The following is a 23,918-nucleotide window of genomic DNA, read 5'->3' as shown; positions in this document are numbered from 1 at the left end:
TAGTGGCCGACACAAACACCGGGCCCATCTAGGAGTGGCACTGCAGTGTCACGCAGGATGTCCCTTCCAAAAAACCCTCCCCAAACAGCACATGACGCAAAGAAAAAAAGAGGCGCAATGAGGTAGCTGTGTGAGTAAGATTAGCGACCCTAGTGGCCGACACAAACACCGGGCCCATCTAGGAGTGGCACTGCAGTGTCACGCAGGATGTCCCTTCCAAAAAACCCTCCCCAAACAGCACATGACGCAAAGAAAAAAAGAGGCGCAATGAGGTAGCTGACTGTGTGAGAAAGATAAGCGACCCTAGTGGCCGACACAAACACCGGGCCCATCTAGGAGTGGCACTGCAGTGTCACGCAGGATGTCCCTTCCAAAAAACCCTCCCCAAACAGCACATGACGCAAAGAAAAAAAGAGGCGCAATGAGGTAGCTGACTGTGTGAGAAAGATAAGCGACCCTAGTGGCCGACACAAACACCGGGCCCATCTAGGAGTGGCACTGCAGTGTCACGCAGGATGTCCCTTCCAAAAAACCCTCCCCAAACAGCACATGACGCAAAGAAAAAAAGAGGCGCAATGAGGTAGCTGACTGTGTGAGAAAGATAAGCGACCCTAGTGGCCGACACAAACACCGGGCCCATCTAGGAGTGGCACTGCAGTGTCACGCAGGATGTCCCTTCCAAAAAACCCTCCCCAAACAGCACATGACGCAAAGAAAAAAAGAGGCGCAATGAGGTAGCTGTGTGAGAAAGATAAGCGACCCTAGTGGCCGACACAAACACCGGGCCCATCTAGGAGTGGCACTGCAGTGTCACGCAGGATGTCCCTTCCAAAAAACCCTCCCCAAACAGCACATGACGCAAAGAAAAAAAGAGGCGCAATGAGGTAGCTGTGTGAGTAAGATTAGCGACCCTAGTGGCCGACACAAACACCGGGCCCATCTAGGAGTGGCACTGCAGTGTCACGCAGGATGGCCCTTCCAAAAAACCCTCCCCAAACAGCACATGACGCAAAGAAAAAAAGAGGCGCAATGAGGTAGCTGACTGTGTGAGTAAGATTAGCGACCCTAGTGGCCGACAAAAACACCGGGCACATCTAGGAGTGGCACTGCAGTGTCACGCAGGATGTCCCTTCCAAAAAACCCTCCCCAAACAGCACATGACGCAAAGAAAAAAAGAGGCGCAATGAGGTAGCTGTGTGAGTAAGATTAGCGACCCTAGTGGCCGACACAAACACCGGGCCCATCTAGGAGTGGCACTGCAGTGTCACGCAGGATGTCCCTTCCAAAAAACCCTCCCCAATCAGCACATGATGCAAAGAAAAAGAAAAGAAAAAAGAGGTGCAAGATGGAATTATCCTTGGGCCCTCCCACCCACCCTTATGTTGTATAAACAAAACAGGACATGCACACTTTAACCAACCCATCATTTCAGTGACAGGGTCTGCCACACGACTGTGACTGATATGACGGGTTGGTTTGGACCCCCCCCAAAAAAGAAGCAATTAATCTCTCCTTGCACAAACTGGCTCTACAGAGGCAAGATGTCCACCTCATCTTCACCCTCCGATATATCACCGTGTACATCCCCCTCCTCACAGATTATCAATTCGTCCCCACTGGAATCCACCATCTCAGCTCCCTGTGTACTTTGTGGAGGCAATTGCTGCTGGTCAATGTCTCCGCGGAGGAATTGATTATAATTCATTTTAATGAACATCATCTTCTCCACATTTTCTGGATGTAACCTCGTACGCCGATTGCTGACAAGGTGAGCGGCGGCACTAAACACTCTTTCGGAGTACACACTTGTGGGAGGGCAACTTAGGTAGAATAAAGCCAGTTTGTGCAAGGGCCTCCAAATTGCCTCTTTTTCCTGCCAGTATAAGTACGGACTGTGTGACGTGCCTACTTGGATGCGGTCACTCATATAATCCTCCACCATTCTATCAATGTTGAGAGAATCATATGCAGTGACAGTAGACGACATGTCCGTAATCGTTGTCAGGTCCTTCAGTCCGGACCAGATGTCAGCATCAGCAGTCGCTCCAGACTGCCCTGCATCACCGCCAGCGGGTGGGCTCGGAATTCTGAGCCTTTTCCTCGCACCCCCAGTTGCGGGAGAATGTGAAGGAGGAGATGTTGACAGGTCGCGTTCCGCTTGACTTGACAATTTTGTCACCAGCAGGTCTTTCAACCCCAGCAGACCTGTGTCTGCCGGAAAGAGAGATCCAAGGTAGGCTTTAAATCTAGGATCGAGCACGGTGGCCAAAATGTAGTGCTCTGATTTCAACAGATTGACCACCCGTGAATCCTTGTTAAGCGAATTAAGGGCTGCATCCACAAGTCCCACATGCCTAGCGGAATCGCTCCGTGTTAGCTCCTTCTTCAATGCCTCCAGCTTCTTCTGCAAAAGCCTGATGAGGGGAATGACCTGACTCAGGCTGGCAGTGTCTGAACTGACTTCACGTGTGGCAAGTTCAAAGGGCATCAGAACCTTGCACAACGTTGAAATCATTCTCCACTGCACTTGAGACAGGTGCATTCCATCTCCTATATCGTGCTCAATTGTATAGGCTTGAATGGCCTTTTGCTGCTCCTCCAACCTCTGAAGCATATAGAGGGTTGAATTCCACCTCGTTACCACTTCTTGCTTCAGATGATGGCAGGGCAGGTTCAGTAGTTTTTGGTGGTGCTCCAGTCTTCTGTACGTGGTGCCTGTACGCCGAAAGTGTCCCGCAATTTTTCTGGCCACCGACAGCATCTCTTGCACGCCCCTGTCGTTTTTTAAAAAATTCTGCACCACCAAATTCAAGGTATGTGCAAAACATGGGACGTGCTGGAATTTGCCCATATTTAATGCACACACAATATTGCTGGCGTTGTCCGATGCCACAAATCCACAGGAGAGTCCAATTGGGGTAAGCCATTCCGCGATGATCTTCCTCAGTTGCCGTAAGAGGTTTTCAGCTGTGTGCGTATTCTGGAAAGCGGTGATACAAAGCGTAGCCTGCCTAGGAAAGAGTTGGCGTTTGCGAGATGCTGCTACTGGTGCCGCCGCTGCTGTTCTTGCGGCGGGAGTCCATACATCTACCCAGTGGGCTGTCACAGTCATATAGTCCTGACCCTGCCCTGCTCCACTTGTCCACATGTCCGTGGTTAAGTGGACATTGGGTACAACTGCATTTTTTAGGACACTGGTGAGTCTTTTTCTGACGTCCGTGTACATTCTCGGTATCGCCTGCCTAGAGAAGTGGAACCTAGATGGTATTTGGTAACGGGGGCACACTGCCTCAATAAATTGTCTAGTTCCCTGTGAACTAACGGCGGATACCGGACGCACGTCTAACACCAACATAGTTGTCAAGGACTCAGTTATCCGCTTTGCAGTAGGATGACTGCTGTGATATTTCATCTTCCTCGCAAAGGACTGTTGAACAGTCAATTGCTTACTGGAAGTAGTACAAGTGGGCTTACGACTTCCCCTCTGGGATGACCATCGACTCCCAGCGGCAACAACAGCAGCGCCAGCAGCAGTAGGCGTTACACGCAAGGATGCATCGGAGGAATCCCAGGCAGGAGAGGACTCGTCAGACTTGCCAGTGACATGGCCTGCAGGACTATTGGCATTCCTGGGGAAGGAGGAAATTGACACTGAGGGAGTTGGTGGGGTGGTTTGCGTGAGCTTGGTTACAAGAGGAAGGGATTTACTGGTCAGTGGACTGCTTCCGCTGTCACCCAAAGTTTTTGAACTTGTCACTGACTTATTATGAATGCGCTGCAGGTGACGTATAAGGGAGGATGTTCCGAGGTGGTTAACGTCCTTACCCCTACTTATTACAGCTTGACAAAGGGAACACACGGCTTGACACCTGTTGTCCGCATTTCTGGTGAAATACCTCCACACCGAAGAGCTGATTTTTTTGGTATTTTCACCTGGCATGTCAACGGCCATATTCCTCCCACGGACAACAGGTGTCTCCCCGGGTGCCTGACTTAAACAAACCACCTCACCATCAGAATCCTCCTGGTCAATTTCCTCCCCAGCGCCAGCAACACCCATATCCTCCTCATCCTGGTGTACTTCAACACTGACATCTTCAATCTGACTATCAGGAACTGGACTGCGGGTGCTCCTTCCAGCACTTGCAGGGGGCATGCAAATAGTGGAAGGCGCATGCTCTTCACGTCCAGTGTTGGGAAGGTCAGGCATCGCAAACGACACAATTGGACTCTCCTTGTGGATTTGGGATTTCAAAGAACGCACAGTTCTTTGCGGTGCTTTTGCCAGCTTGAGTCTTTTCAGTTTTCTAGCGAGAGGCTGAGTGCTTCCATCCTCATGTGAAGCTGAACCACTAGCCATGAACATAGGCCAGGGCCTCAGCCGTTCCTTGCCACTCCGTGTGGTAAATGGCATATTGGCAAGTTTACGCTTCTCCTCCGACAATTTTATTTTAGGTTTTGGAGTCCTTTTTTTTCTGATATTTGGTGTTTTGGATTTGACATGCTCTGTACTATGACATTGGGCATCGGCCTTGGCAGACGACGTTGCTGGCATTTCATCGTCTCGGCCATGACTAGTGGCAGCAGCTTCAGCACGAGGTGGAAGTGGATCTTGATCTTTCCCTAATTTTGGAACCTCAACTTTTTTGTTCTCCATATTTTATAGGCAGAACTAAAAGGCACCTCAGGTAAACAATGGAGATGGATGGATTGGATACTAGTATACAATTATGGACGGACTGCCACGGTTAGGTGGTATAAAAAAACCACGGTTAGGTGGTATATATTATAATAATAATACAATTATGGATGGACGGACTGCCTGCCGACTGCCGACACAGAGGTAGCCACAGCCGTGAACTACCGCACTGTACACTGGTTGATAAAGAGATAGTAGTATACTCGTAACAACTAGTATGACACTATGACGACGGTATAAAGAATGAAAAAAAAACCACGGTTAGGTGGTATATATTATAATAATAATACAATTATGGATGGACGGACTGCCTGCCGACTGCCGACACAGAGGTAGCCACAGCCGTGAACTACCGCACTGTACACTGGTTGATAAAGAGATAGTAGTATACTCGTAACAACTAGTATGACACTATGACGACGGTATAAAGAATGAAAAAAAAACCACGGTTAGGTGGTATATATTATAATAATAATACAATTATGGATGGACGGACTGCCTGCCGACTGCCGACACAGAGGTAGCCACAGCCGTGAACTACCGCACTGTACACTGGTTGATAAAGAGATAGTAGTATACTCGTAACAACTAGTATGACACTATGACGACGGTATAAAGAATGAAAAAAAAACCACGGTTAGGTGGTATATATTATAATAATAATACAATTATGGATGGACGGACTGCCTGCCGACTGCCGACACAGAGGTAGCCACAGCCGTGAACTACCGCACTGTACACTGGTTGATAAAGAGATAGTAGTATACTCGTAACAACTAGTATGACACTATGACGACGGTATAAAGAATGAAAAAAAAACCACGGTTAGGTGGTATATATTATAATAATAATACAATTATGGATGGACGGACTGCCTGCCGACTGCCGACACAGAGGTAGCCACAGCCGTGAACTACCGCACTGTACACTGGTTGATAAAGAGATAGTAGTATACTCGTAACAACTAGTATGACACTATGACGACGGTATAAAGAAAGAAAAAAAAATACCACAGTTAGGTGGTATATATTATAATAATAATACAATTATGGATGGACGGACTGCCTGCCGACTGCCGACACAGAGGTAGCCACAGCCGTGAACTACCGCACTGTACACTGGTTGATAAAGAGATAGTAGTATACTCGTAACAACTAGTATGACACTATGACGACGGTATAAAGAATGAAAAAAAAACCACGGTTAGGTGGTATATATTATAATAATAATACAATTATGGATGGACGGACTGCCTGCCGACTGCCGACACAGAGGTAGCCACAGCCGTGAACTACCGCACTGTACACTGGTTGATAAAGAGATAGTAGTATACTCGTAACAACTAGTATGACACTATGACGACGGTATAAAGAATGAAAAAAAAACCACGGTTAGGTGGTATATATTATAATAATAATACAATTATGGATGGACGGACTGCCTGCCGACTGCCGACACAGAGGTAGCCACAGCCGTGAACTACCGCACTGTACACTGGTTGATAAAGAGATAGTAGTATACTCGTAACAACTAGTATGACACTATGACGACGGTATAAAGAATGAAAAAAAAACCACGGTTAGGTGGTATATATTATAATAATAATACAATTATGGATGGACGGACTGCCTGCCGACTGCCGACACAGAGGTAGCCACAGCCGTGAACTACCGCACTGTACACTGGTTGATAAAGAGATAGTAGTATACTCGTAACAACTAGTATGACACTATGACGGTATAAAGAATGAAAAAAAAACCACGGTTAGGTGGTATATATTATAATAATAATACAATTATGGATGGACGGACTGCCTGCCGACTGCCGACACAGAGGTAGCCACAGCCGTGAACTACCGCACTGTACACTGGTTGATAAAGAGATAGTAGTATACTCGTAACAACTAGTATGACACTATGACGACGGTATAAAGAAAGAAAAAAAAATACCACGGTTAGGTGGTATATATTGTAATACAATTATGGATGGACGGACTGCCTGCCGAGTTCCGACTGCCGACACAGAGGTAGCCACAGCCGTGAACTACCGCACTGTACTGTGTCTGCTGCTAATATAGACTGGTTGATAAAGAGATAGTATACAATACATACAACAATATACTACTATACTGGTGGTCAGGCACTGGTCACCACTAGTCACACTGGCAGTGGCACTCCTGCAGCAAAAGTGTGCACTGTTTAATTTTAAATTAATATAATATTATGTACTCCTGGGGGCTCCTGCTATAACAACCTGCAGTGCTCCCCAGTCTCCCCCACAATTATTATAAGCTTTGCCTTTTATACATTGATGTGCAGCACACTGGGCTGAGCTGAGTGCACACAGACTGAGTCACACTGTGTGACTGGCTGCTGCTGTGTATCGTTTTTTTTCAGGCAGAGAACGGATATAGCAGAGAACGGATATATTATATTAAAATAAATAAAAGTTAACTAACAACAACTGCACTGGTCACTGTGGTAAACTCTGTCTGACTCTGCACAATCTCTCTCTCTCTTCTAATCTAATTTCTAATGGAGAGGACGCCAGCCACGTCCTCTCCCTATCAATCTCAATGCACGTGTGAAAATGGCGGCGACGCGCGGCTCCTTATATAGAATCCGAGTCTCGCGAGAATCTGACAGCGTCATGATGACGTTCGGGCGCGCTCGGGTTAACCGAGCAAGGCGGGAGGATCCGAGTCTGCTCGGACCCGTGAAAAAAACATGAAGTTCGTGCGGGTTCGGTTTCAGAGAAACCGAACCCGCTCATCTCTAGTTTCTGTATAGTACAGTAGTCATTAGCATTATCTCTGTATTGAATGACATACGAACACTCAGATGTTCTCTGCATTGAATATAGGTCACTGCGATGCTCTCCCTGTTATTAACTTTGAATTTCCTCAGCAGGGTGCGTATGCACACGTTATGCATTTTTTTTTTACTTGCTCTTTTGTTTATCCATTTTTGTGTTTCCAGTTTGTGTTGTTTTGACTAAAAATATAAGAATTCGGCTTGAGCAGTTTCAAGGGACATCAAATTTTTATTTCTACTACACACCTTCAACCCTTGTTATGCATCTAGTTCCTTAAAGTCCTGACAAATGACAACCCTTAGTACCCGATCAAAAGCATCAACTAGGACAGGCCTTTTCAACCAGTGTGCCGTGACACACTAGTGTGCCGCGACCAGTTGCAAGGTGTGCCGCGGAGCCAGAGCAGCTTCCTGCACCTTCAGAGTGAACTGTTGGCCAGAGCTCTTTTTAGAGGATTAGTCGTGCTCCGGACGTGACCTATGCCTTGAAGACACGGCGGTGTGATATCATAGGTCATGGCCGTCGCATCTCACCACCCAGCCAGCCCACCCGCCTGCATACACATCTTCCGGTTCCTGCCTGCATACACAGCTTTCCTTGCCCACCCACATCCACACCTGCCTGATTGCCCGCTGCTCAGTATTCGCAGCACTCCACTATGAACAATCTCCGCCACTGAAGGACAGGGAGTAGGACAGCTGACCGGTAGGGGCTAATATTTGTTATTTTAATTCTCCTGTGGGGAACAATAGGATTTATGTGGGGAGAATAAGGATTTATGGGGGGAACAATGTAATAATTCATGTGAGGAGCAATAGACTTTGTGTGGGGAGAAATGCGATTGATTTATGTGTGAGCAACATGATTTATGTGGGGAGCAATGTCATTGATTTATGTGGGGAGCAATAGGATTTATGTATTGAGCAACATGATTTATGTGGTGAGCAATGTGATTGTTTTTTCTGTATAGGCCAATGTATGTGTGGATATTTTTTTTTTACTGTGGGGAACTTATGGTGTCCCTTGGCAATTTTAAAATATTGTTCGGTGTGCCGCAAGTAAAAAAAAGGTAGAAAATCACTGCACTAGGAGAATGCATTTACATTTGTGGGTTAAAGTATGGGAATCTCACATACACTATTTCTTGTTTAACATCACTCAATGGGGACTCACATTTTGAAATTCACTGAACAGAATAAAAGTTATTTTTTTTAAAGTAGATTTGCTAGCTTGTCTACAACAGAGCAAAAAGTAGCCTAAGTATAATCATTCAGAGTCTGGACTTTGGGGGTAATTCAGACCTGATCGCTGCATTTTCACACAGTGGGTGATCAGATCCAAACTGCGCATGCGTATGCACAGGCACGTTGCACGAGTACAAATCGGATCACTGATCAGTGATGGGTTTGTGCGACAGATCCGTTCGCACGGGCGATTGCAAGGAGATTGTCAGGAAGAAGGCATTTGTGGGTGTCTGCAAAAACACAGGCGTGTCCATGCGTTGGCAGGGAGGGTGCCTGACGTCAATTCCGGTCCTGGACAGGCTGATGTGATCGCAGCAGCTGTGTAAGTCCTGGGCTGCGCAGAGACTGCACAAAATCTGTTTGTACAGCTCTGCTACACATGCGTTCGCACACTTGCACAGCAAAAATACACTCCCCCTGTAGGCGGCGACTATCTGATCGCAGCATCGCAAAAATCACTTGCTAGCGATTAGGTCTGAAATAGACCCTTTATCAGGTAATGGATAACTACTCCTCATAATGCTGATTATATTTACCAAGGGCATATTTCCTTAGTTCAGCAGTAATAACTTTACTACACAAGTACTGTAGGTCTACATGTAGTCTATTTAGATGTGCCTGCCAGTAAGCAAATCTATGGACTATGGCCTGGGTATGTCACAACATATTTCTGGTGGCGTGTATTACCTTTTCCATGAACCATTTAAAGAAGCAGAAGCATCAGGCAATGCAAAAACTTTGTTACAAGTTTGCATATCTCTCTAGGAGGGAATGCTAGCTTTTGTGCTTAATGCCCTCCTATGACAGCTTGAGGTGTTAATATTCTTCTGTGAGGCTCAGGGTAGTGATATACTCAGCACATCAGAAATGGTCAAAGTCTATCTATGGCCTGGGGTAGGCATCAAATGTGGAAACATTGTTCACATTTCCAAAGTTCACACAAAAGAGGTACTGCTGTCTAATGTTGGAACTAGCACAACAAAACTACACAATTCACTGGACTCCCTCTCCTCCAAGCCTGAGCATTTCTTAAACTGTCAGTCTTTTATACTCTTTTTTTGGCATTTAACCACCCCTGGCATAGTAATAGAAGTATGACATTCCATGCTGGATCTTTCTAAAGTTTCAAAAACATCTGCACTCAGCAAATTGAGAGTCTAAGTTGCACATACACAAAATGCTTATCAAACAACACACTAGCCATATATTTACTAGCATGTTTGAAACCAGAAGTCCAACACATTTGACAATTTAAAATTACAATCAAAGATACTATCATGTTTTTATCAAACTCCTTCCTCATATGTAGCAGAATAACACCTTGCAACAAGACATTGTGTCTTTAAATTTTATAGTATACATAATCAATGGGGCTAGCTAGACTTTAGTTCTCTGCTCAATAAAAGAAAATTCTGCAATTTATAGTAAAAGTCAAAGAATGATGAATACACCTTATAGTCAAAATTAATATAATTACATTTAGTTCATACTGTATATGTATTATTATTTTACGGTTTCTTACAATTCTGTTGCACTTCAGAATTGGAAAAAGTAATAACAAAAAACCCACAAATGGAAACAGTGAAAAAACAAGATAGGCTAATAACAGACAGTCAAAGAGGTAGGAAGGCCCTGCTCACAAGCCTACAATCACTAGGGAAGTAGGCACGGATACACAAGGATAGGTTTTATCTATTGCATAAATATCTAGCAGATTGCAAAGGTTCTTGGTGGGCGGTATGATACGGTCACACAGCAATGATGGCCTGGGGTCAGGAGGATGGGAAAGTGAAGAATGAGATTTGAGGATATCAGTGGGGAAACAATTGGATAGGAACGATTATCAATGTTATGTGGGCAGTTTCGGAATATGATAAGCTTGCCTGAAGAGGTGAGTATTCACTGAAAGCCTGAAGGTTTGGAGACTAGAGGAGAGTCTTATTCTGCATAGGAGGGCATTCCACAGAGTGTGTGCAGCCCAAAAAAGTCCTGCAATCATAAATGAGAGCGACTAATCAGTGTGGATGAGATATGTAGATATTGTGAAAGGCGAAGAGGTTGGGTTGGGAGATATTTTGAGATAAGCAAAGAGCTATATGTTGATTTAATTTAATTATGGCCTTGTGTGTAAGCAAAATTATTTTATAATGAATACGGTAGAATACAGGCAAGGCAACCAATGTAAGGACTGACAGAGTGGATCCGCAGACTAACATCTAGTGAGGAAAATTAGCCTCTCAGCAGCATTCACTATGGATTGGAGTGGTGAGAGTCTCTTTTTGGTAAGGCCAGTTAGAAAACTGTTGCAATAACCTATGCATGAGATAATGAGACCATGGATCAGAGCTTTTGCTTTTTATGTAAGGTCATATTTTGGATGTTTTTTAGATGCATGTAATGTGATTTAGAGACAGATTGAATGTGGGTAACAAAGGACAGTTCAGAGTCAAGGATGACACAGAGGAAGTGAGCTTGTCTGGTAGGATTGATTGTTGAGTTTGCAACAGTGATAGAGGTATCAAGTTAGTAATACTATTGGTCAGTGGAAATATAATTATTTCTGCTTTGGAAATATTCAGTTTCATTTGGCATCCAAGAGCAAATGGCAGAAAGTATATGTTTAGTAAACATTTAATAAAGCCCCTGTACTGGTAGACTAGGGATTGGTATTTCAATCATTATATAATAAAGAAATTATAAATAGTTGATAGAGTAGAGGTTTAGTATATATTTGGTTTCCATACCTTTAATCTTTACTCATGATTCATGTATGGCAGAGTGACAGACATATTGTAATGCATCATTTCTCAGGTCAAATAGTCACCATATTGAAGCAAAGACATTAGAGAACTCTCATAAAGACACCTCTTCCCTGTAACACCCTGATGGAGCTGATGGCTGTGTACTTTAACTTGAAAAAGTGAAGTATTCCTTCTGGAAAAGTCATAATTTCCTTCACTAGGGTAACAAACCAAGGAATATGCTAAAATCAGAAAGTACTTTCCATGGTGCTCAGGACTAAATTATATCAACCTTAGCATGATACAATACAACACCACAATTGAAATACGTTGTAAATAAAAACCACCCTGTCAAAATGTTGGTGAAACAATACCCCGTCTTTACAGTTATATGTCTCCCCGTCAATAGGCATGTCTTAGGTCGTGGTTCAGAGATTTTTCCAGAAAAATATATGGTGTAGTACTTTTAAGTTAGAGTTGAGATACTCTGTGATAGTCACAAACACCTAATACATTTTGCTACATCTTAGAGAAAGGATTTTTTTGTCAACTTACACACAATATTTGAGTGTGTATAGAGCAAAAGATCTTCCCGCACCAGCCAAGATTTTATCCAAATAGTTAATCTCTTTCCCTTATAACTAATCTTTAGTGTGATTCCACACTTATTTCCTGTTCGGGAGTGCTACCCCTGGCTTAGAAGACTATACCACAAACACACAAAGAAAGAAGCCTTTCTTAGGGTGCACCGAGATTCAATAACATTTGTCAATTAATATATAACTTTTATTGTTCAATATTAAAAAGTTTTTAGCCACATGAAATATAAAAAAACAATTTTTAAGTGTAAATAAAGTGAAAATGAGTGAGATTAAAATTCTCTACAGAGACTGCTGCTGCTGTGATATAATATCCTCTTTCAAATAAAGGCTCTATGGCCCCTACTGCTTTTCAATAAAGGCTCTATGGCCCATGCTGCTATTATTGTTATTCACAACCTTGCTGATTTCATTTATTATTTTTCAGCAATCACCAGTATTAACTCCATCAATTAATATTTATTGTTCGTTGTTGAGATAAATCGTAACTGGTGTGTTGTTTCAATAAACTAAATTGTTTAGGAAAACATATGTATATACTGTAGTCTTGTGTCAATATAATCAGAAGCACTCAAATGGTTCCACGCATCTTTATTACCACTAGTTGTGATTATTCTTGTTTTATCAGTGTGTCTGCCAAGTTAGTTTCACTTCTAATGACACTCAGTGCATGGGAATGTATTTTTTCTCATGTTCCCCCAAAGAGATTGGATTACAAGCCTGCATCTGGCCCAATAATATTCATGAACATATTCGTGAATACATAGATGCTGGTATATTGATCAAATGATATCTCTCTATTTATATAATAATTCCAGATACTGATCATATGTTGCCAGTTATTTATCTCAGCCAGCACTCATGGACACCTGTCTCCAAATCTGCAATTGTGTTTCAATCAGGTGTTCCTAATTAGTTTGAAAGCTGTGACCAGTATATAGTCATAACATTCCTTAGTTTTTAATCAATACGTTCATATAGTGAGTTAAACAGTTTGAATTCTGCCCACAGTATATTCAGGTTTAACCTTTAATGGTACACACACTCTTATACACGCTTGTGTTATTTTAAATAATGGGAGCCAGCAGCGCTAGTCTATTTCTTTGGAGCCGGGTGTTTGGATTAATTAATGTTGTCTGACCTCACAAACATTTAACCATATATTTACATATGTTTTCTGATTAGCTCAATGGTATGTTGTTTGGTCAGGCTAACATACAGCAGTGTTAGAGCTGTCTCATTTATCAGCCGCGTGCTGCGGCTCCGAATAGCCGTCGCGTACGGCTGACTCTATCCCTCCGCCAGCATGTCTCTACACCCGCTCCTAAACTAGCAGCCCAGTGTCGGGTATTGCAAGGCCGTTCGTTCTCCTCTCCCCCGGCTACTCTGTAACTGGCCCAGATGATATCACTACAGTATACATTAACAATTTAACATTATATTTCCATGCCCTGATGAAGCAGCTTCTGTGAAACGTGCGTTGGCGTTTTTCAGAGACTGCTGTAGTGCTGTGATAAATCTGCTGCTTTAAAATGGGATGCCCTGACGAAGCAGCCTCTGTGAAACGTGCATTGGCGTTTTTCAGAGACTGCTGTAGTGCTGTGATAAATCTGCTGCTTTAAAATGGAAACATAATGTTAAATTGTTAATGTATACTGTAGTGATATCATCTGGGCCAGTTACAGAGTAGCCGGGGGAGAGGAGAACAAACGGCCTTGCAATACCCGACACTGGGCGGCTAGTTTAGTAGCGGGTGTAGAGACGTGCAGGCGGAGGGATAGAGTCAGCCGTACGCGACGGCTATTCGGAGCCGCAGCACGCGGCTGATAAATGAGACAGCTCTAACACTGCTGTATGTTAGCCTGACCAAACAACACACAATTGAGCTAATCAGAAAACATATGTAAATATATAGTTAAATGTTTGTGAGGTCAGACAACATTAATTAATCCAAACACCCGGCTCCAAAGAAATAGACTAGCGCTGCTGGCTCCCATTATTTAAAATAACACAAGCGTGTATAAGAGTGTGTGTACCATTAAAGGTTAAACCTGAATATACTGTGGGCAGAATTCAAACTGTTTAACTCACTATATGAACGTATTGATTAAAAACTAAGGAATGTTATGACTATATACTGGTCACAGCTTTCAAACTAATTAGGAACACCTGATTGAAACACAATTGCAGATTTGGAGACAGGTGTCCATGAGTGCAGGCTGAGATAAATAACTGGCAACATATGATCAGTATCTGGAATTATTATATAAATAGAGAGATATCATTTGATCAATATACCAGCATCTATGTATTCACGAATATGTTCATGAATATTATTGGGCCAGATGCAGGCATGTAATCCAATCTCTTTGGGGGAACATGAGAAAAAATACATTCCCATGCACTGAGTGTCATTAGAAGTGAAACTAACTTGGCAGACACACTGATAAAACAAGAATAATCACAACTAGTGGTAATAAAGATGCGTGGAACCATTTGAGTGCTTCTGATTATATTGACACAAGACTACAGTATATACATATGTTTTCCTAAACAATTTAGTTTATTGAAACAACACACCAGTTACGATTTATCTCAACAATGAACAATAAATATTAATTGATGGAGTTAATACTGGTGATAGCTGAAAAATAATAAATGAAATCAGCAAGGTTGTGAATAACAATAATAGCAGCAGGGGCCATAGAGCCTTTATTGAAAAGCAGTAGGGACCATAGAGCCTTTATTTGAAAGAGGATATTATATCACAGCAGCAGCAGTCTCTGTAGAGAATTTTAATCTCACTCATTTTCACTTTATTTACACTTAAAAATTGTTTTTTATATTTCATGTGGCTAAAAACTTTTTAATATTGAACAATAAAAGTTATATATTAATTGACAAATGTTATTGAATCTCGGTGCACCCTAAGAAAGGCTTCTTTCTTTGTGTGTTTGTAATATTTGAGTGTGACTATCATGGCATCTTTGAACTCTTACTCAAAGGTATTACACCATATTTTGATTTTAAAGCTTTGCAATAGCCAGCTTATTGTTACATATTTTTTATAGTTAGTTTTTGAACACAAAGAATAGCAAGAATGGTATTACAGAAATGTGAAAAGGAAAACGTGTATTTAAGAAAAATCTTTCATTTTGTCACAGTCTGTTGCAATTCCATATTTTTTTCAAACTATATTTCCTGCTATCTTAAAACAATCATAAAATTCAGTACATCTCTTAGTGATTTATTCCCACTGCATGTTATCAGATAATATAACAGGATACAGTTCACTTTTTAAAGTGGTTCATACTTCATATGCTGCATTCAGAACATTTGCCATCATCCCAGAAAATGTAATGGTAGGTAAATTGAATGCAATTTTTTTACATGTGGAAATTGGAGCACTGTTCAGAATAAAGAATTTCTCTTGTCACAAACAATATTCAAATACACTCTAGAAGAAACAGCAGACTCTCAGATTGTTATTTCTAAAAATATATCTGAAGCACACAATTATGCTTATTTATGCTGCCACAAGTCAATTTGATGCACAATTCAAGTAATTAGATCTTTAAAACTTACAAAAATTCTTAAAAAGGGAGAGTGAGCAGATTTGATAAAAAAAGTGCACAACCTTTAGCAGAAAAAATGCTTAATTAAAAAGTGGCTTCTAATGTTTGATTTAAGGATCTTCCATTTGTATGTATAGGCCTCAGGTTAACGTGGGACTTGAGAGCAAGTAATACACTGAAGTCATGTTACTTGTTTCTTAATGAGGGAATGTAAACACTCAAATCCTTTACTTGTTTTGCAAGTAAATGTCAAGCTATCCTCACAGGTTTTAAAAGAAATTGAACCATAAAAAAAAAAAGAAAATCAGAGCTTTATTTTTCTACATTTCTTCAAACTGTGCAATACAACAGAGGGAGGCTTCCTCTAGAGATCAGCGCATTTTTTCACATTTTACCTTTAACTATTTAAACTGGCCGAGTGGGATGATGTATTGATTAGAAAAAGGAGAGTATGTGTTTGTGATACTTTATCCATAATTCATACATTACTTAGCCATATACTGTATGCTGGAAGCTACAGCTATAAATTGTCTTATAGATATCATATGGTGTATATTTTCTTCCTCAAAAAGCAGTTATCCTTTTTTGTTGATATGCAGTTGCATACATTTTCCATCTGATAAACTCTTCAACAATGTGCAAAAAATAAACTGTGCACATAAATACAATGAGTTTATGCAGCATTCTAAAGTTTGTATTTCTAATAAAAAACTAATATAGATGAGAATATATCAAAAAGTACAAAAGAAAAGATGAAAAGAAAAAATGATAGTGGCAAGGATAATCTATATAATGAACTCATTTGCTGATAAAGGAAATAGATGAGGAGGAAGAAAGATGTATAAAAATGGAGGGTGGCTCTGAAGAGAGATTCAAGGAAAAAAGAAAAGAAAAATAGTCAGTGTAAGGGACAACAGCATTTAGAACATATTAACATACATATATGATTTGAGTATAGTCATTAACAAGTGACTATTAAAAATCTTAAGACTCAAAATTAAAACAAGACTAATTTGTTGTAGACAAAACAAAGTATCTGTAGCTTTGTATTTATGGAGCAAAGAACTACTGTATTAAACTGTTGAATTAAATGGTGATTATTCCTATCTACAAAGTGCAGTAAAGAGATGTGTGCAAAGCCCCATGTTTTAGTTTTGGTTGGAAATCACTGCCATGTTTTGCTTTTGGCAAAACAACCCCCAAGTGTTTTGGTTTGGATTTTGATTTGGCTCAACTTAAAACTGAGCAAAATATTGATAATCATTGATGATAGAAATTGCTAAAAATCCATAAAGCTAAAATCATGTAATTTTATTAGTGATGTGCACCGGAAATTTTTCGGGTTTTGTGTTTTGGTTTTGGATTCGGTTCCGCGGCCGTGTTTTGGATTTGGACGCGTTTTGGCAAAACCTCCCTGAAATTTTTTGTCGGATTCGGATGTGTTTTGGATTCGGGTGTTTTTTTACAAAAAACCCTCAAAAACAGCTTAAACCATAGAATTTGGGGGTCATTTCAATCCCATAGTATTATTAACCTCAATAACCATAATTTCCACTAATTTTCAGTCTATTCTGAACACCTCACACCTCACAATATTATTTAAGAATATTTGCACCGAGGTCGCTGGATGGCTAAGCTAAGCGACACAAGTGGCCGACACAAACACCTGGCCCATCTAGGAGTGGCACGGCAGTGTCAGACAGGATGGCACTTCAAAAAAATAGTCCCCAAACAGCACATGATGCAAAGAAAAAAAGAGGCGCAATGAGGTAGCTGTGTGACTGAGCTAAGCGACCCAAGTGGCCGACACAAACACCTGGCCCATCTAGGAGTGGCACTGCAGTTTCAGACAGGATGGCACTTCAAAAAAATAGTCCCCAAACAGCACATGATGCAAAGAAAAAAAGAGGCGCACCAAGGTCGCTGTGTGACTAAGCTAAGCGACACAAGTGGCCGACACAAACACCTGGCCCATCTAGGAGTGGCACTGCAGTGTCAGACAGGATGGCACTTCAAAAAAATTGTCCCCAAACAGCACATGATGCAAAGAAAAAAAGAGGCGCACCAAGGTCGCTGTGTGACTAAGCTAAGCGACACAAGTGGCCGACACAAACACCTGGCCCATCTAGGAGTGGCACTGCAGTTTTCTAGTAAGAGGATGAGTGCTTCCATCCTCATGTGAAGCTGAACCACTAGCCATGAACATAGGCCAGGGCCTCAGCCGTTCCTTGCCACTCCGTGTCGTAAATGGCATATTGTCAAGTTTACGCTTCTCCTCAGACGCTTTTAATTTTGATTTTTGGGTCATTTTACTGAACTTTTGTTTTTTGGATTTTACATGCTCTCTACTATGACATTGGGCATCGGCCTTGGCAGACAACGTTGATGGCATTTCATCGTCTCGGCCATGACTAGTGGCAGCAGCTTCAGCACGAGGTGGAAGTGGATCTTGATCTTTCCCTATTTTACCCTCCACATTTTTGTTCTCCATTTTTTAATGTGTGGAATTATATGCCAGTATCAATAGCAATGGCCTACTACTATATAAACTGTGCACAACTGAAATGCACCACAGGTATGGATGGATAGTATACTTGACGACACAGAGGTAGGTAGAGCAGTGGCCTTCCGTACCGTACTGCTATATATACTGGTGGTCACTGTCAGCAAACTGCAAAACTAAAATGCACCACAGGTATAGAATCTAGATGGATAGTATACTTGACGAAACAGAGGTAGGTAGAGCAGTGGCCTTCCGTACCATACTGCTATATATACTGGTGGTCACTGTCAGCAAACTGCAAAACTAAAATGCACCACAGGTATAGAATCTAGATGGATAGTATACTTGACGACACAGAGGTAGGTAGAGCAGTGGCCTTCCGTACCATACTGCTATATATACTGGTGGTCACTGTCAGCAAAACTCTGTACTGTACTCCTCCTATATAATACTGCTGGTCCCCAGTCCCCACAATAAAGCAGTGTGAGCACAGATATATGCAGCACACTGAGCACAGATATGGAGTGTTTTTCAGGCAGACAACGTATACTGGTGGTCACTGGTCAGCAAAACTCTGCACTGTACTCCTCTTATATAATATACTGGTGGTCCCCAGTCCCCACAATAAAGCATTGTGAGCACAGATATATGCAGCCCACACTGAGCACAGATATGGAGTGTTTTTCAGGCAGACAACGTATACTGGTGGTCACTGTCAGCAAAACTCTGCACTGTACTCCTACTATATAATATACTGGTGGTCCCCAGTCCCCACAATAAAGCAGTGTGAGCACAGATATATGCAGCACACTGAGCACAGATATGGAGTGTTTTTCAGGCAGACAACGTATACTGGTGGTCACTGTCAGCAAAACTCTGCACTGTACTCCTCCTATATAATACAGCTGCTCCCCAGTCCCCATAATTAAGCAAAGAACAAATATTTGCATCAACATTAATAAACGGAGAGGACGCCAGCCACGTCCTCTCCCTAACATTTCCAATGCACGAGTGAAAATGGCGGCGACACGCGGCTCCTTATATAGAATACGAATCTCGTGAGAATCCGACAGCGGGATGATGACGTTCGGGCGCGCTCGGGTTAACCGAGCCATACGGGAGAATCCGAGTATGCCTCGGACCCGTGTAAAATGGGTGAAGTTCGGGGGGGTTCGGTTTCCGAGGAACCGAATCCGCTCATCACTAAATTTTATGCAATTCAAAAGCCAAACCACTGGAAGATTCGAACCAGGACTCACCAGGTTTGGATTGGATCTCCTCAGGAGATCTGGACTGGGCTTTGGTTCGGTTTGGAACCACAACTTTTTGGTGGATTTAGGTTTAGGTTTAACAACCATGGGGAATTTAATCACTTAGGGGTATAGTCACTAACCGATGTATTTTGGTTGCTTTTGGCAAACCAACCACAACAGCAGATTTACTAAAGTCAAAAACAACAAAAGTCTAAAAAAAATCAACTGACTTTAGGACAGTTTAGAACATCGCAATAAGTCTCAATAATTTCACAAAAGCACTATATAAACCACAGATTTACTAAGCTTTGTTTTAAAACTGAAGGCCAACCCGCTCAAATAACAGAATTCTATCTAACAATAGTGTCTCTCTGACAAGAGTGTCAATCTGGGAATCGCTGCCCGTGACACTTTCTGATTACCTCATCATGTGTGGTTAATAAACACTGTCACTGCCACCAGCAGAAGTGATTTTTTTTTCAGAAACGCCCAGGGCAAGCTTCAGCTCTCACCTGCTCACACAATTATTTATACTTAAAAAATAGGTAACATGGGCCACTTGGGGTCTTGGGTCAAAAAATACAGAACCTGAACTAAAATTATGGTATTTAATTCAAGAATATCTTCAAAGCTTATAGCAAAAAAAAGGTTACAAGATTCTAATATTTTAAAAAGTCACACAAGTAATCATAAATTCAAGAAATAAAACAAAGGGAAATAAACCCAACACTCACGTCAGAAGGCAGGGGAAGTGAGGCCTCTTTAAATCACCTGTTATAATTTTAGGATCAAGTCTCTCACTTGATCCACCTCAAAACAATTAACAGTTTGCATTGCATATTTCTCATATTTAAAACCACCCCCCCCAACCCCTTTTGGAGGTATCTTAACCCTTTAAAAGCCAGAATGGAGTAAGTGTAAGATTGCCCTCAGGGGTCTTTGGGTCATTCAAGCAGAAGCTGATGCTCTTACCTCTATTGCTATTTGAAGCTTGGAGATCTAGTTTTGGAATCAACCTGGACTAGTTTTTACAACATGCTTCAGGAATACCATTTCACACCTTTTTGGGCATAATGTCTCTGAGAGGTTCTCCAAGTAATCTCTTTCCCCTACATCAAAGGAGATGTGACACCTCTGGGCTGTATTGTAAACCAGCTGTATCCCAGCAAAGTAATTACGTTTCAACTAGTTGTCAGCCTAATACATTTTCCAAAATACAATATACTATACATTGATAAATCACCCAATGTGAATAATACAATTTTTAATCTTCCCCAATCCGATTAAAAATTGGGTGTCCCCTAAAAGAGAGGGTTTACATTTTAAAACATATTCTATTGGAAATGCACTTAAAAACTTTTTCACATGTAAGTGTACCTTTCCTTTGTGTTTTGTTATCACAAAACTGAAAATACAGTTATATGTACCATTTAGAGCAGGTTTTGTCAACCAGCGTGCCGTGGCACACTAGTGTGCCACGACCAGTTGCAAGGTGTGCCACGGAGCCAGAACAGCTTCCTGCACCTTCAGAGTGAACTGTTGGCTCAAGCTCTTCTTAGAGGATCAGTTGTGCTCTGGCAGTGACATATGCTTTGAAGACGTGGCGGTGTGATATAATAGGTCATGGCCACCGCATCTCACCACCCAGCCAGCCCACCCACCTGCACACACATTTTCCAGTTCCTGCCTGCATACATAGCTTTCCTTGCCCATCCACATTGACACCTGCCCGCCCGCTGCTCAGTATTCGCAGCACTCCACTATGAACAATCCCCACCACTGAGGGACAGGGAGGAGGACAGCTGACCGGTAGGGGCTAATATTTGCTATTTTTTTTCTCCTGTGGGGAACAATAGGATTTATGTGGGGAGAATAAGGATTTATGGATTTATGGGGGGAACAATGTGAATAATTCATGTGGGGAGCAATAGGATTTATTTAGGGAGCAATATGATTTATGTGGGGAGCAATGTGATTGTTTTTTTTCTGTGTAGGCCAATGTATGTGTGGATTTTTTTTTACTATGAGGGCCAATGTGTGTTTTTTTTTTCCTGTGGGGAACTGATGGTGTGATTTGGCAATTTTAAAATATTGTTCGGTGTGCTGCGAGTAAAAAAAGGTTGACAATCATGGCAAGACATCCAAAATTCATTACATGAGACAGAGATGCCTTATATTTATTTAGATTACATTTCATACTCTATGTGCCCTTACTCATCGTAGTGGACTTCAGGGGCAAAATTAAGTACAGTATATCTTATGCAGAATTAATTTAAGACATGACCGCTTTTAAGTGGACGCTTTAAATTGTACTTTGCTGAACACATTTCACTGCTGGCTCTCATCAGATTTTAATTGAACGATTGACCTTATTAGCTTAACTAATCTCAACTGGCTTGTAAAATTGTAACAGTGGCACTAATGATGGTTGTTTCTTGTTGAATGAATGATTTTGATAAAAGTTCCAGACAGATAAGATCAGTGAATAACTGGACAAATGTAATAGAGGAAAGCCTTAGAACAATATAAATACAGTAAGAACAGAGTTTTTAAACTCAAATTCGCATGCACTCAGCAACACTGCTCATGTTTTCAGCAGTTCTGTTTGTTGAAAAGGTAGAATAAAAAATGACCAATCCAAGTACACGGTTTCCTGCACTGCACCCATACTCCACAGAGGCTCAGGCACCACCTTAGCTCTGGGGCTTCCTCTCTGCTTTAGACCTTTACTGCTCATGCCTGCATGGACTTCCTGTGCTACCTTCTCTGGTGGCTCTTGTGCATGGGGCACATTGCGCCACTTGGCCTGCCCCATCTCTGCTCCTCCTGTGCCCCAGTGTGGAGTGCAACCACTGGCATATTTATAATGGGTGCAGTGTGTGCAGTGCACATGTGGGGCCATGCACCCATTAATTTAAATACTTACCTCCAGCATCCCGCGGCACAGCAGCAGCACTGCAGAAATCACTGGGACAATGACGTGACACCATTTTCCCAATGATTCGCACATGTGCAGTAGGAAAATCACTAGGAAAATGCCACTGGCTAGAGAGGAGGGGGCCTGATGGAGCCTGTACATGGGCCTCCTCCTCTCTAGATATGACCCAGAGTGCAACACAGCCAGCTCTTGCCTTGCAGTGCAGTTCCCTGGCTGATTATTGTGGATCTTGATTGAATGTGTCTAAACTGCAGTGATCTTTTTATCTTGCACTGAATTCCCACTCTCTATTTGGGCATCCCTGACCACTAACATATCAGCACCTTTACCTATATCACCTGTTACACACTAGAGCTGGAAACCTTTTAAGAGTTTTCTGGTTACTGTCTTCCCAACAAGGTGAAATATTCAAAATCATCTGTAATGGCTTGGCTGGAGTGTTTCTCCTGTTCTTGTGCTGGGGAGACTGCTGGAACCTCTGCAGCCACATTTGGTTCTAATCCCACAAATGTTACAGGGGGTTCATAAATCACTTGGGAAGACAGAAGCTTGCATATCTACCATTGAGGATGCCATCACTCTATTTTATGGTTGATTAACTGCTTTGGGGTCTCAAATGGCATCCTCCCATTCCAAGTTTGATAAAGAGGTACTGCTCCACAGAAATAATGTCCATTTCATAGGTTTTCCATAAAAGACTGAAGGCTCCCATCCAGATGAATTTCTGGAAAAATGGCTGTAGAGATTTTTGGCTGGAATGGGTTTACAATTTGCGGTGTGGAGGTTGCATTACATCTTCACTTATCCTTACCCTCCTGACACAGCACCTCACACATTCATTGCCAAAATTCTGCACTTCAAGGACAGGGATACCATACTTTGTCTAACAATGGTCAGTGAGTTGTAGTCTACCCCAACCTATCTGTTGATGTTCAAATCCCCGGGGTGCAGTTCCTTCAAATTATAAGTTTACTTCTTACCTATGTCTACCTTATGTTTCGTGTTTCCTTTCTAAGCTACAAGTCATTACTGATTGGAGATGGCAGACCCAATAGGCCTTCCCCACTGACAAGGGACTAAGGGGCCTATTTATTAACATTATTTTTACTAAAATAATGTGAAAAGGGGTGTCTTCACATACTTTTCACATTATTTTAGTATCACTCAATGTATTAAAGGGACAATTAAAAACCCTTTAATTGTAATTTTTTTTAGTAACCCACATTGCATCCCCCATACTTATAATGGGAAATGCGATGTGGCTGAATTTACTAAAAAAAAAACATTGTAAAAAAAATACAGCAGTGTGCCTTGTGATATTAATGCCAGCCTGAGCTGGGCAGCACTGCGATAAGCAGCCATTTGGACAGCTTTCTCTGCCCCCAGTGTAATAATCTCTGTGTTCCCGATGGACACACAAAAACAAAAAAACAACACTTACCTGTCCCTGGAGCCAGAGATCAGTGCTCCAGTGAGTGCTGCTGGGCACCAGGTCCTCCATGTGCAGCTCTGTGACCCCTTTGTAGTAAAGTGATACTGCAAAGTGGCAGCT

This window comes from Pseudophryne corroboree, chromosome 3 (genome assembly GCF_028390025.1).
Source record: "Pseudophryne corroboree isolate aPseCor3 chromosome 3, aPseCor3.hap2, whole genome shotgun sequence".
Lineage (NCBI taxonomy): Eukaryota > Metazoa > Chordata > Amphibia > Anura > Myobatrachidae > Pseudophryne > Pseudophryne corroboree.
The sequence above is the reverse complement of the archived record's forward strand: the minus strand, read 5'-3'. Positions refer to the sequence as shown.